The sequence below is a fragment of the Chlorocebus sabaeus genome, chromosome 14, assembly GCF_047675955.1.
Source record: "Chlorocebus sabaeus isolate Y175 chromosome 14, mChlSab1.0.hap1, whole genome shotgun sequence".
Taxonomy (NCBI): Eukaryota; Metazoa; Chordata; class Mammalia; order Primates; family Cercopithecidae; genus Chlorocebus; species Chlorocebus sabaeus.
In genome coordinates this window covers 84604919-84616585 of record NC_132917.1, presented here as the reverse complement: position 1 = coordinate 84616585, position 11667 = coordinate 84604919, and positions in this window count along the sequence as shown.

Here is an 11667-nt window from a genome sequence, read left to right as displayed (position 1 = left end):
CTCCCTGGTGTTTGCGGCATATGGGGAACAAAGCTGAGCATATGAGTTGCTCCTTGTGTCCTGTTAAATTCAAGTGAGGAATCTGAGACTCAGAGAAATTAGGTGACCTTCCCAAGTTGACACTGCTGTGACCTCTGCTGAAGCAGAGATCTGAGCTCCGAAGTGTTGATGGTGAAGTCCATGTGTATTCTTTTCCACACGTTAGTGAGCTTTATCACTTTCATTAGCACTGGGTGAACATGTGAGGCTATTTTCATTTGTTTTTCAAGGTACATCTTGTTTCTTTCCACTTACCATTTTTATTTTGCTTCTCTTAAGTTCATAGAGGAATTTTTTTGAAGGATGGATATCATCTCGGTGTTATTACGCATTTGCCTAAAACCATGGAGTAAATGGAATAATCTGGGACATAGGGGTTAGTGTAAGGCTTTGGGGCCTTAAGTGGTGGTAGCAGGACACAGATTCAAGGATACGGAGCTATCTGCCTGGCATGTCTGCTGCCCACTGCTGCCCAGCCCACTAGCATCTGGCCCTACAAGTACACACAAGTCTTTCTAATCAGTTAGTCCTGACGTGTTTGCTAGAGGATCCAAAACAGAGGCATTCTCTCATTGAAGGATTTGGATGGAATGGTGAGGATGCAGGCCTGGAGTAAGACAAGCCCTCATGACTTCTTCTTTTCTTTTCTTCTTTTTTTTTTTTTTTGAGACAGAGTTTTGCTCTGGTACCCAGGCTAGAGTGCAATGGCGCCATTTGGGCTCACTGCAACCTCTGCCTCTCAGGTTCAATCAATTCTCCTGCCTCAGTCTCCCCAGTAGCTGGGATTACAGACGCCTGTCACCATGCTCAGCTAATTTTTGTATTTTCGGTAGAAACGGGGTTTCTCCATGTTGGTCAGGCTGGTCTTGAACTCCTGACCTCAGGTGATCCACCCACCTTGGCCTCCCAAAGTGCTGGGATTACAGGCGTGAGCCACTGTGCCTGGCCATGACTTCTTTAAGTAACTGGTTCCAGCTATGTCTGAAGGCTTGCCCTAGTTTTTCAGTTAAATGAGCCTAAGAAAATAATGGTCTATATTTGTTGAGTATTTACTATTGTATACTAGGATTTAGTCTCTCTTCTATGTGCTTTACATAGATTATTTCATCCAATCCACACAACAACTATATGAGGTAGGTACTATTATTATCCCTATTTACAAGTGAGGAGCTGAGGCACACAGGTTTCCAGGTGAGATACAGAACTGAGGAATGTACTTACAGTGCAACAAAACCATAATCTTTGGGGTTTTCTTTTCTGCTGGATAGAAATAATTTGCATTTCTACCAGAATAAAAGTCTATTAAGTCAACATAGCTTCACAGAGTCTGGGTCCTAACCACATCTCTTCATCTATTAAAAAGAAAACCTATTGATTTTTCTTTCTTTTATAAAAGTAATGGAGTAACCTCAGGGAAAATTTGGAAGACAAAAAATCCCAAAGTAGAAATTATCTATAAAATCTATAATGAAGAAGCACATAATTTTTGTATTAACTGTAAAACCAAATCAAGTAAAGGCTCATCTTTGTAGAGAATAACTCTTTGGTGGGCTTGTTAGACAATGTTGCAGAATGGCACTGAAAGGCCATGCTTCCTTTTAAGTCCAAACAGACCCCATCAATTGCTGTTAAGTGACATCACTCTGCAAAGCCCAGCACTCTCACTTATTTCACAACTATATAAAGCTCCAATGAAAAAGGCAACTACCCCAGCCCTAAGCCATGAAAATGCTGAAGAAGATGAATGGTAGAGCCTGAGCTAGAGCTTCCATAGCCTGGTAGCTTTGGGTTTGATTTTTGTGGTATCCTTTGTCCTTCAAGAACAAGGGGGGTTATTCTCTTCTACCCTGGAGTCCTTTCTCAGGCCACAACCAGCTTCCCAAGAACTCTCTTCTTTCTTCTGCATAGGCCCCAGGGCCCTGCTTTCTCTCTTTTTAGTAGTAACTCTTGGAACTCTTTTATGGTTCCCTTCCTACTACAGAGTGGGTATGGAGTGGGTTACAATGTCTTCAGCTACATTCAGGGTCTCAGGGAATCTTGCTTTCTTCTGGTGTCTTTCCAGAAATTCCAGAAATTTCAACGTGAATCACTTCTTGTGTGTAAACATTGGCAATATCTGTTAGATTGCAAACGTGTAATTTGGGAGAGGCTATCTATTAAACTAGGTAAAAGCCCTAATGTGTCTAATCCCTCTGAGACAGCATTGCCCTGAAAATAGGGCAAAAGTCTTCAGAAGTTCAGAGAGGTGGTGGAAGAATGGCTGGATCCAGTGCTGGACAGTGTGAGAGTGGTAGAGACAAGAGGCAGGGAAATTCTGGGCAGAAGAGGGTTCCTGGCAAGAGCTCAACCCTCAAGCCAAAAAGCCTAGTACTGCAGCCCAAACTGAGACCATACATCCCTGTTTTACTGCTTGAATGTTGCCTTTTCTAAAACCACCCACGACCTGCCCTGCACCTGATCCTGTGCCTATAAAACCCCCAAACCTCAGCTGGTAGAGGGGATAAGCAGCTGAATGTTGGAGACTACGGTTGGATGTCAGAGGGAAGCAGCTTGACTTCAGAGGTGCAGCTTGATGGCATAGCATCAGAGAGGAGTCCAGCTGGGGACAGCTGATGGTGTAGCATCAGAGAGGAATCCAACTAGGGACAGCTGTACTTCAGGGAAAGATTACCTTCCCGCTCCATCTCCTTTTCAGCTCCCCTTCCCATTGAGAGTCACTTTCAACAGCAGTAAAATCCCCCTCATTTACCATCTTCTATTCATTCATGTGACCTCCTTCCTCCTGGACACCAGGCAAGAACTCAGGCGGTCTGAGCATCTTGGCCCAATTCAGGGAAATTCTAAGGGTTTTGGCCAAGATTGTTGTTGGGCCTATAACAAACAGGAGAGGTGGACCTCTCCCACTGCCCAGTCTTGCTCTCTTCCCTTCCTTTCAACAGGCTTGGTCCCTGGGGTACTCTTGCACAGGGTATTCAGCATTGGCTTTTCAGGGGGCCAAATCTGCAACAGGGCTCAAGTATGGGAAAAGAAAACTATATTTGGAATCCATTTCTTCTAGAGGAGAGGTCAAAGTTCTTGACATTCCTATAAGGTCCAATGCAGATGGAACCTCCCCTTCAGAGGTGCTGAGTGGATCAGGCATTCAACAAACTGTCACTGGCTTTCAAGAGGGCCCTTTAGGTGCATTTCAGAAAGTTCCTTGTCCTCATTTTTTTGGAAAGGCAACCCCCAGCAAGCAGTGCCTCTCTCTATCGGAGGAGAGGGAAAGAATCTGCCTCTGCTCAAATCGTCCAGCAGTATTAGCTCGTTCTTTCTTAGAATTGTGCTGTGTGATTTTGTCTCTTGTTGAGGCTGCACTTCAGATGAAAATAATCCCTGGCCCTTCTGACTCATGTTTCCTCACAGTTCTCCTAGGAGGAAGTGTCAAGTGTTTCTGATTTGTGTTGTACCATCTTCCCTAAATAAGGTGAAGGATACAAGCTCCCTAATCCCTCTGCTGGTTTTATGAAGGAATTAGTAGTTCCTACAGTGGGGCCTGAGGGCTTACGGCAGCTTAACCAGGAAGCCTATCTTTCTTGGTTACACTACATTTCTCTTCAAGTGTACATATAAGTACACTGGGGACAAAGCAGCTTTTTTTCCTTTAGAAGGCAGATTTTCTTTTTCCAGAAAGAAGTTGTCAGAACTGGGCATACAGAAGGTTCTTTTTGTTCAATTTCCATGTGGCAGAGTCAGATTGCCTGGGTGAATTCATACAAAGCTTTAGCACATCCCGATTCTAGAGGTAAGATACTTTGTAATACTAACAGATGCTTTTCCTTCCCATATTACCTTCTATTCTTTGACTCTCTCTTCACAAATATTCAGCCCCCTTTCCTCAGTCAATTTCTATTTGGCTTTCTTGGTCCATTGCTTCAGGAAGGGAATGTGTAACTCAAAGACCTCAGGATAGAAATAACTTAGATTTAGGACAAAAATGTGAGTCAATGTCTCCATGATCAGAAAAGGATCCTCAGGTTAGGGAAGAAGGGAAACCAGGAGAGCTTAGGCGCTATCGCCTCATCCCCACTACCCCAGCATGTAGTTGAAGGGAGGTGGGTAGTCAAAAGAAGTACCAGACAGGTTTGAGGGGTCTGTCAGAGGCGTGTGAACCAGAGAAACTCCATCTTAAATAGTGTTGGGAAAAAACTGAGTGTTGGGAAAAAACTGAGGCAGGGCTTGCATGTCTGAAATAATGTCCTCTGGAATGTGTCTAGACTTGCTGGCTCCTTGCTTCTAGCCCTCCTAGGCTCCTAGATCGATTGTATTCCCATTATCTCCAGCATCAGAACATGTTCCATATAAATGCTAAACCATCACAGCTGTAGATCATGCACCTGCCCTTTTAATCCTCACATTCTCACCACCTGTTTCTTTGTTGGGTTACCAATAAATAGCGTGGGCTCCCAGAGCTCAGGGCCTTTACAGCCTCCACAATCGCGATGGCCCCGTGGTTCTACTTTCTCTCTCAAACTGTCTTTCAGTCCTTTGACTCTGCTGGACTTGGCTGCCCCCACAACCTGGTGTTGGGTCTGATCACCCCAACATTCCTGGCTGCCCAACATGGGGTGACAAAGACCCAGGTAAAGGAACGCTACAGCATGTAAAAGCGGAGGACATCTAAAAGAAGCTTGGGAAAGCTCGGAAGAACCAGGGTAACAATGAGACAAAGTGAAAGCAGACATTCTACTTATTTAAATTTCTTAAGGCATTTATTACGGAGAGGTGGAGTGAAAGTTAGTACTCAGAATTTATCACTCTTTAGTGCAATAAGGCAGTTTTGCCCATGGTTCCTGGAATAAGGGACTATGGAGTTGGATGAATGGGAGAGAAATGGCAGAGATTTTAAAAAAGCATGTAAAGATGGAGCAAAAATTCCAGTCTTGGTTTGGTCAATGTGGGTAATAATAAAAGCAGCTCTTGAGCCATTTCAAACAGATGATGAGGCAGATTCAGATGAGGAAGAGGAGGATGAGTATAAAAACTAACTTTAGATTCTGAATGTGAGGAACAGGAAATGGAGGAAATTAAAAGAACGGGAAACTGAAAAAAGTATGTTTTACTAGCCTGTCGGCTCCACCTGCTGAGTTAAGTGAAATGCCACCTCCTCTCCCCTTAATGGGCGAGAAGATGAATTAGCTACAAAACTTACTGCTCCTGTAGTTGCAACATTAAAACCTGGAGCAATTGGTGGTGCTATACAAAATTCTATTCAAAAGGCTAGAGCTGAGGGAGACCTTGAAGCATGGCAATTTCCCGTAACTATAATCCAGCAGGGAGGACAGAATATAGCTAATTGGACCACCTTTCCTTTTAAGCTGTTGAAGGAATTCAAGCCATTAGTCAATATGGGCCAAACTCTCCTTTTGTGCAAACTTTATTAAAAAATGTTTCTCTTGATAATAGATTAATACCATATGATTGGGATACTTTAACAAAATCTATTCTCACTCCATCTCAGTACTTGCAGTTTAAAATCTGGTGGGCTGACGAAGCTCAAACTCAGGCAAGGGAAAATACACAAGCACAACCACCTGTGCCTGTTTCCTTTGAACAGTTAATGGGAGTTGGACCTGACTGGGGTCGATTAGAAAATCAAGCAGTAATGGAGGATGTTGCCATTGTTTGGCTGTGCTCTGTGTGCTTATGGGCAAGGGAAAGGATAAATGTTACAGGGGAAAAATATCCTTCTTTCAGTTCTGTCCGACAAGGACCTAAAGAATCATATATTGATTTTATTGCTCAGCTCCAAGAGGCTGTGTATAAAGCTATAACTGATAAAACAGCTCAAGGTGTTGTAATACAGCTTCTTGCATACGGTGATGCTAATGCAGAGTGTCAAACTGCTATTAGACCCCTGAGAGGGAAGGCTCATTTAGCTTAATATATTAAGGCTTGCAATAGCATTGGAGGTAACTTACAGCTACTCTTTTAGCTCAAGTTACAGCTGGATTAAGAGTAGGAAAGAATATGGCCCATTTCTCAGGCTCTTGCTTTAATTGTGGGCAATTTGGATACACAAAAAAGGAATGTAGAAAAGGAAATCAAAAAGCAAAAGCTACCATCAATCAACAGAAAAGTCCCAGTGCATGTCCCCATTGTGAAAAAGGCCATCACTGGGCAAGTCAGTGTCATTCTAAATTTAGCAAAGATGGACAACCTCTTCTGGGAAATGGGAAGAGGGGCCCACGTCGAGCCCCTCAACAAACTGAGGCATATCTGGCATAGCCAGTGCCCTTACAAATGTACAAATTGTCCCCCGCCTCAAAAGGCAGTGCTGTCATAGGCCTCTGCAGCACAATTCCCATCTCCCTATTTCCTGGAGAGCCACCAAAAAAGGTCCCTATGGGAGTTAGGGGACCCTTACCCTCAGGAATAGTCTATGACTTGGAAGGTCTAAGTTTAAAAGGGGTTATTGTACATACATGACTAATTGACTCTGATTATACCAGAGAAATTCAATTAGTTATTAGTTCAACTCCGTGGTCTGCCTCCCCAGGATAAAGAATTGCTCAGCTGTTGCTGTTATCTTACATAAAACTAGGAAGCAGCACAGTGAAAAGAACAGGCGGCTTTGGTAATACTAATCCAACAGGAAAGGCTGTATATTGGGCTAATCAAGTTTCTGACAAAAGACCTATTTGGACAGTAACTATTCAGGGAAAAGATTTTGAAGGACTAGTAGATACTGGAGCTGATGTCTCTATTATTGCTATAAATAAATGGCCCCAGCATTGGCCTAAGCAAAAGGCATCCATTGGTATTGCTGGAGTAGAAGCTGCCTCAGAAGTTTTTCAAAGTTCCTTGATTTTACCATGTCAAGGGTTGGATGGTCAGGAAGGGACAATTCAGCCTATGATTTCACCTATTCCTGTTAATTTATGGAGTAGAGACTTATTGCAACAATGGGATGCTGAAATATCTATTCCTATGGATCAATATAGTAGTAATAATAGACAAATGATGAAAAATATGGGATATCACCTGGGGAAAGGACTAGGAAAAGATAAAAATGGCCAATCAGAACCTTTAGAGTAAGCAAAAGGACAAACCAATTGGACCAGATTGGGGTGTCATTTTTAGAAGCAGCCATTGTTGAGCCTCCGGCTCCCATTCCTCTTGTTTGGTTAACTGCCAAACCGGTTTGGGTAGAGCAATGGCCAGTGAAACAGGAAAAACTGGAGGCTTTAAAAGAGCTGGTGCAGGAATAATTGCAAAAGGATCATATAGACCCTACTTTCTCCCCTTGGAATTCTCCTGGATTTGTCACTAAGAAAAAAATCGGGGAAATGGAGAATGTTAACAGATTTAAGGGCTCTTAATGCTGTAATTCAACCTATCAGTGCACTACAACCAGGGTTACCCTCCCCAATGATGATCCCAAAATACTGGCCTCTCATAGTGACAGAGCTAAAGGATTGCTTTTTTACCATTCCTTTAGCTGCCCAAGATTATGAAAAATTTGCTTTTACTGTTCCCGCCATAAATAATAAAGAACCAGCAGACAGATACCATTGGAAAGTACTACCACAAGGCATGCTAAATAGTCCAACTGTTTGCCAAACTTATGTCAGGAGAGCTATTAAGCAAGTTAGAGAACAGTTTAAAAAATGTTATATCATCCATTACATGGAATGATATTCTGTGTGCAGCTGAAACTAGGGAAGAATTGATGTTATGCTACAAACAGTTAGAAAAAGCTGTAAATGTGGGAGGGTTAATTATATCTCCCGATAAAACCCAAACTTCTCCCTTTCAATGTCTAGGAATGAAGGTAGAGCAAAGTGCTACTAAGCCTCAAAAGGTTCAAATTCAAAGAGATAATTTAGAAACCTTAAATGATTTCCAAAAATTATTAGGAGACATTAATTGGATTCGTCCAACTTTAGGCATTCCTACCTATGCTATGTCTCACCTCTTTTCTACTTTATGAGGTGATTCTAACCTTAACAGTAAATGCTCCCTGTCCAAAGCAGCACTGGAGGAACTTCAACTACTTGAGGAAAAAATTCAGCAAGCACAAGTAGAATGAATTAATCCAATATAGCCATTACAGTTTTTAGGTTTTTCCTACTAAGCATTCGACTACAGGAGTTATAATTCAACATAATGATCTGCTTGAGTAACTTTTTGTACCTCACAACACAACCAAAACATTTACTCTGTACTTAGATCAAACTGCTGTGCTAGTAGGACAAGTGAGGCTGCACACAACAAAGTTAATGGGATATGATCCAAATCAGATTACAGTTCCATTAACTAAACAATAAATTCAACAAGCCTATGTAAATTCCCAAGAATGGTAAGTTAATTGGGCAGGTTTTGTTGGCATTTTTGATAATCATATCTTAAATCTAAGATATTTCAGTTTCTAAAATTAACATCCTGGATATTGCCTTCTATTACTGAAAAAGCCCCTATCAAAGGGCCATTACTCTTTTTACTGATGGATCTAGTAACGGAAAAGCCTAATTTGCAGGACCTCAACAACAAGTTTTGCACACTGACTTTGCTTCTGCTGAAAGGGCTGAACTTATGGCTGTGACAACAGTGTTAAAAACTTTTAGGCCGGGCGCGGTGGCTCAAGCCTGTAATCCCAGCACTTTGGGAGGCCGAGACGGGCGGATCACGAGGTCAGGAGATCAAGACCATCCTGGCTAACCCGGTGAAACCCCGTCTCTACTAAAAATACAAAAATCTAGCCGGGCGAGGTGGCGGGCGCCTGTAGTCCCAGCTACTCGGGAGTCTTGAGGCAGGAGAATGGCGTGAACCCGGGAGGCGGAGCTTGCAGTGAGCTGAGATCCGGCCACTGCACTCCAGCCTGGGCGACAGAGCGAGACTCCGCCTCAAAAAAAAAAAAAAAAAAACCTTTTAAACAGCCAGTAAACATTGTTTCTGATTCAGCCTATGTAGTGTAAGTCACACAAAATACTGAACGTGCCTTAATTCGAAATGTGACTGATGAACAACATAATCTGTTATTTCATTCTTTACAGCAAGTAGTACAACAAAGGCATTCACCTTTCTATATATCACTCACATGAGAGCACATACTAATCTCCCTGGCCCTTTAACTAAACTTAAAGGGCGGATGCATTGGTGTCTGTGGTCTTTGCTGATGCACAAACATTCCATTCTTTAACCCATCTTAATGCTGCAGGCCTTAGGAAAAAATATGGTCTATCAGGGAAACAAGCTAAAGAAGTTGTGCAACACTATTCTGCCTGCCAAGTCCTGCATTTGCCACATCAAGGAACAGGAGTTAACCCTACAGTTTATCTCTAAATTCCCTCTGGCAAATGGATGTAACACATATTCCTGCTTTTGGAAAACTGTTCTTTGTACATGTTTCAGTAGATACCTATTCACATTTTATCTGGGCCACACGTCAAACAGGGGAGGCTACCCCTCATGTTAAAAGACATCTTTTATCTTGCTTTTCTGTTTTGGGAATCCCAGAAAAAAATCAAACTAATAATGGCCCAGGATAGTGTAGTAAAGCCATGGCTCCATTCTTTCAACAATGGAATACTGCCCATACTACAGGTATTCCATGTAACCCACAAGGACAGGCAATAGTGGAAAGGGCTAATCATACTTTAAAAACTCAAATACAAAATCAGAAGGCAGGAGACCAGGAATATAAAACACCACATATGCAATTGCATCTAGCTTTATTAATGTTAAATTAAATTTACAAAAAGATCAACCCATAACTGCCGCAGAACAACACCTGACAGGACAAAAGGAAAATAAAAAGGCTGGGCAGGGTATATGGTGGAGGGATGCACATACTAAGAGCTGGGAAAGAGGAAAGATAATTACATGGGGAAGAGGATTTGCTTGTGTCTCTCCAGGTGTCAATCAGGTGCCTGTGTGGGTGCCCACCAAACATCTGAAGATCTACCATGAGCCACAGCATCTAGTGGACCCACCTGTACAGTGCAAACTGAAGTTCTGAGAAGCCTTGATTTGCTTTCTCTGTGCCTTCTGTTAGAAGGGGCCTGATCTCATTATCAGTGGCCTCCCAGCTACAGCCACAAAAATTTTTGCTTCTGTTTCAGTAGATTTACTAATGTGGGGGTGAGGGTATGCTTGTGTTTTTGCAGGAGACAAATGAACCATATGGATTCCCTCAAGATGTGTATGACCATAGAGTGGGAGACTGGAGGGACCCATGGATGCCAATCATGGAGCGCGTTACCCCAGTGAGCCATGAGCCAGTTGAATCTGAATGCGAAGATGGAACAAGGACTGACTGGAGTCACGATGCTTAAAGGACCAATGTTTTCTAACTGAGCTCCTCTCTACCCTGAATACAAGAGATCCTAATAGGTAGGAATATTATTGCCCCTATTCAGCATGAAGAAGTTACAGAAGACAGACCTTCATCCTTCTGCAACCCCTAGGATTAAGGATCCTCTTGTAAAAGGGAAAGGGGAGATATGTGGGAAGCATTCAAACCAGAGCGAGTCCATTTTGAATAAGGGCTAAGAAAAATGAAGCTGGATCACCAACCAGCAACTAAGGGCTGCACAGCCTGCAATTGCCTTGCTCAATTAAAAGAGGCCACCTTTTACGCTAGTCATAATGATAGCTAGTCATAATGATACCTTCTCTTTTGCAAAAAAGAGAAGGGGAGTATGTTGGGAAAAAGCTGAGTGTTGGGAAAAAAGCTGAGGCAGGGCTTGCATGTCTGACATAATGTCCTCTGGAATGTGTCTAGCCCTGCTGGCACCTTGCTACTAGCCCTCCTGGGCTCCGAGATCAATTGTATTCCCATTATCTCAAGTAGCAGAACATGTTCCATATAAATGCTAAACCATCACAGCTATAGATCATGTGTCTGCCCTTTCGACCCCCCCCCCCACATTCTCACCACCTGTTTCTTTGTTGGATTACCAATAAATAGCATGGGCTCCCAGAGCTCAGGGCCTTCACAGCCTCCACAATTGCGATGGTCCCCTGGTTCCACATTCTCAAACTGTCTTTTTCTCAATCTGTTGACTCCACCAGACTTCGTTGTCTCCACAACCTGGTGTTGGCTCTGATCACCCCAACAAATAGGAGCTGGGTAAAATGAGGCTGAAACCTACTGGGCTGCATTCCCAGATGGTTAAGGCATTCTAAGTCACAGGATGAGATAGGAGGTCAGTACAAAATACAGGTCATAAAGACTCTGCTGATAAAACAGGTTGCAGTAAAGGAGCTGGCCAAAACATACCAAAACCAGCTGACCAGAGGTCACTCTGGTTGTCCTCACTGCTACACTCTCACCAGCACCATGACAATTTACAAATGCCATGGCGATGTCAGGACATTACCCCATATGGTCTAAAAAAGGCAACCATGAATAACCCACCCCTTGTTTAGCATATCATCAAGAAATGATCATAAAAATGGGCAACCAGCAGCCCTCGGGGCTGCTCTGTCTGTGGAACAGCCATTCTTTTATTCCTTTGCTTTTTTAATAAACTTGCTTTCACTTTGCACTGTGGACTTGCCCTGAATTATTTTGTGTGCAAGATCCAAGAACCCTCTCTTGGGGTCTGGATTGCGACCTTTGTCCTGTCACATATTTCTGGCGGC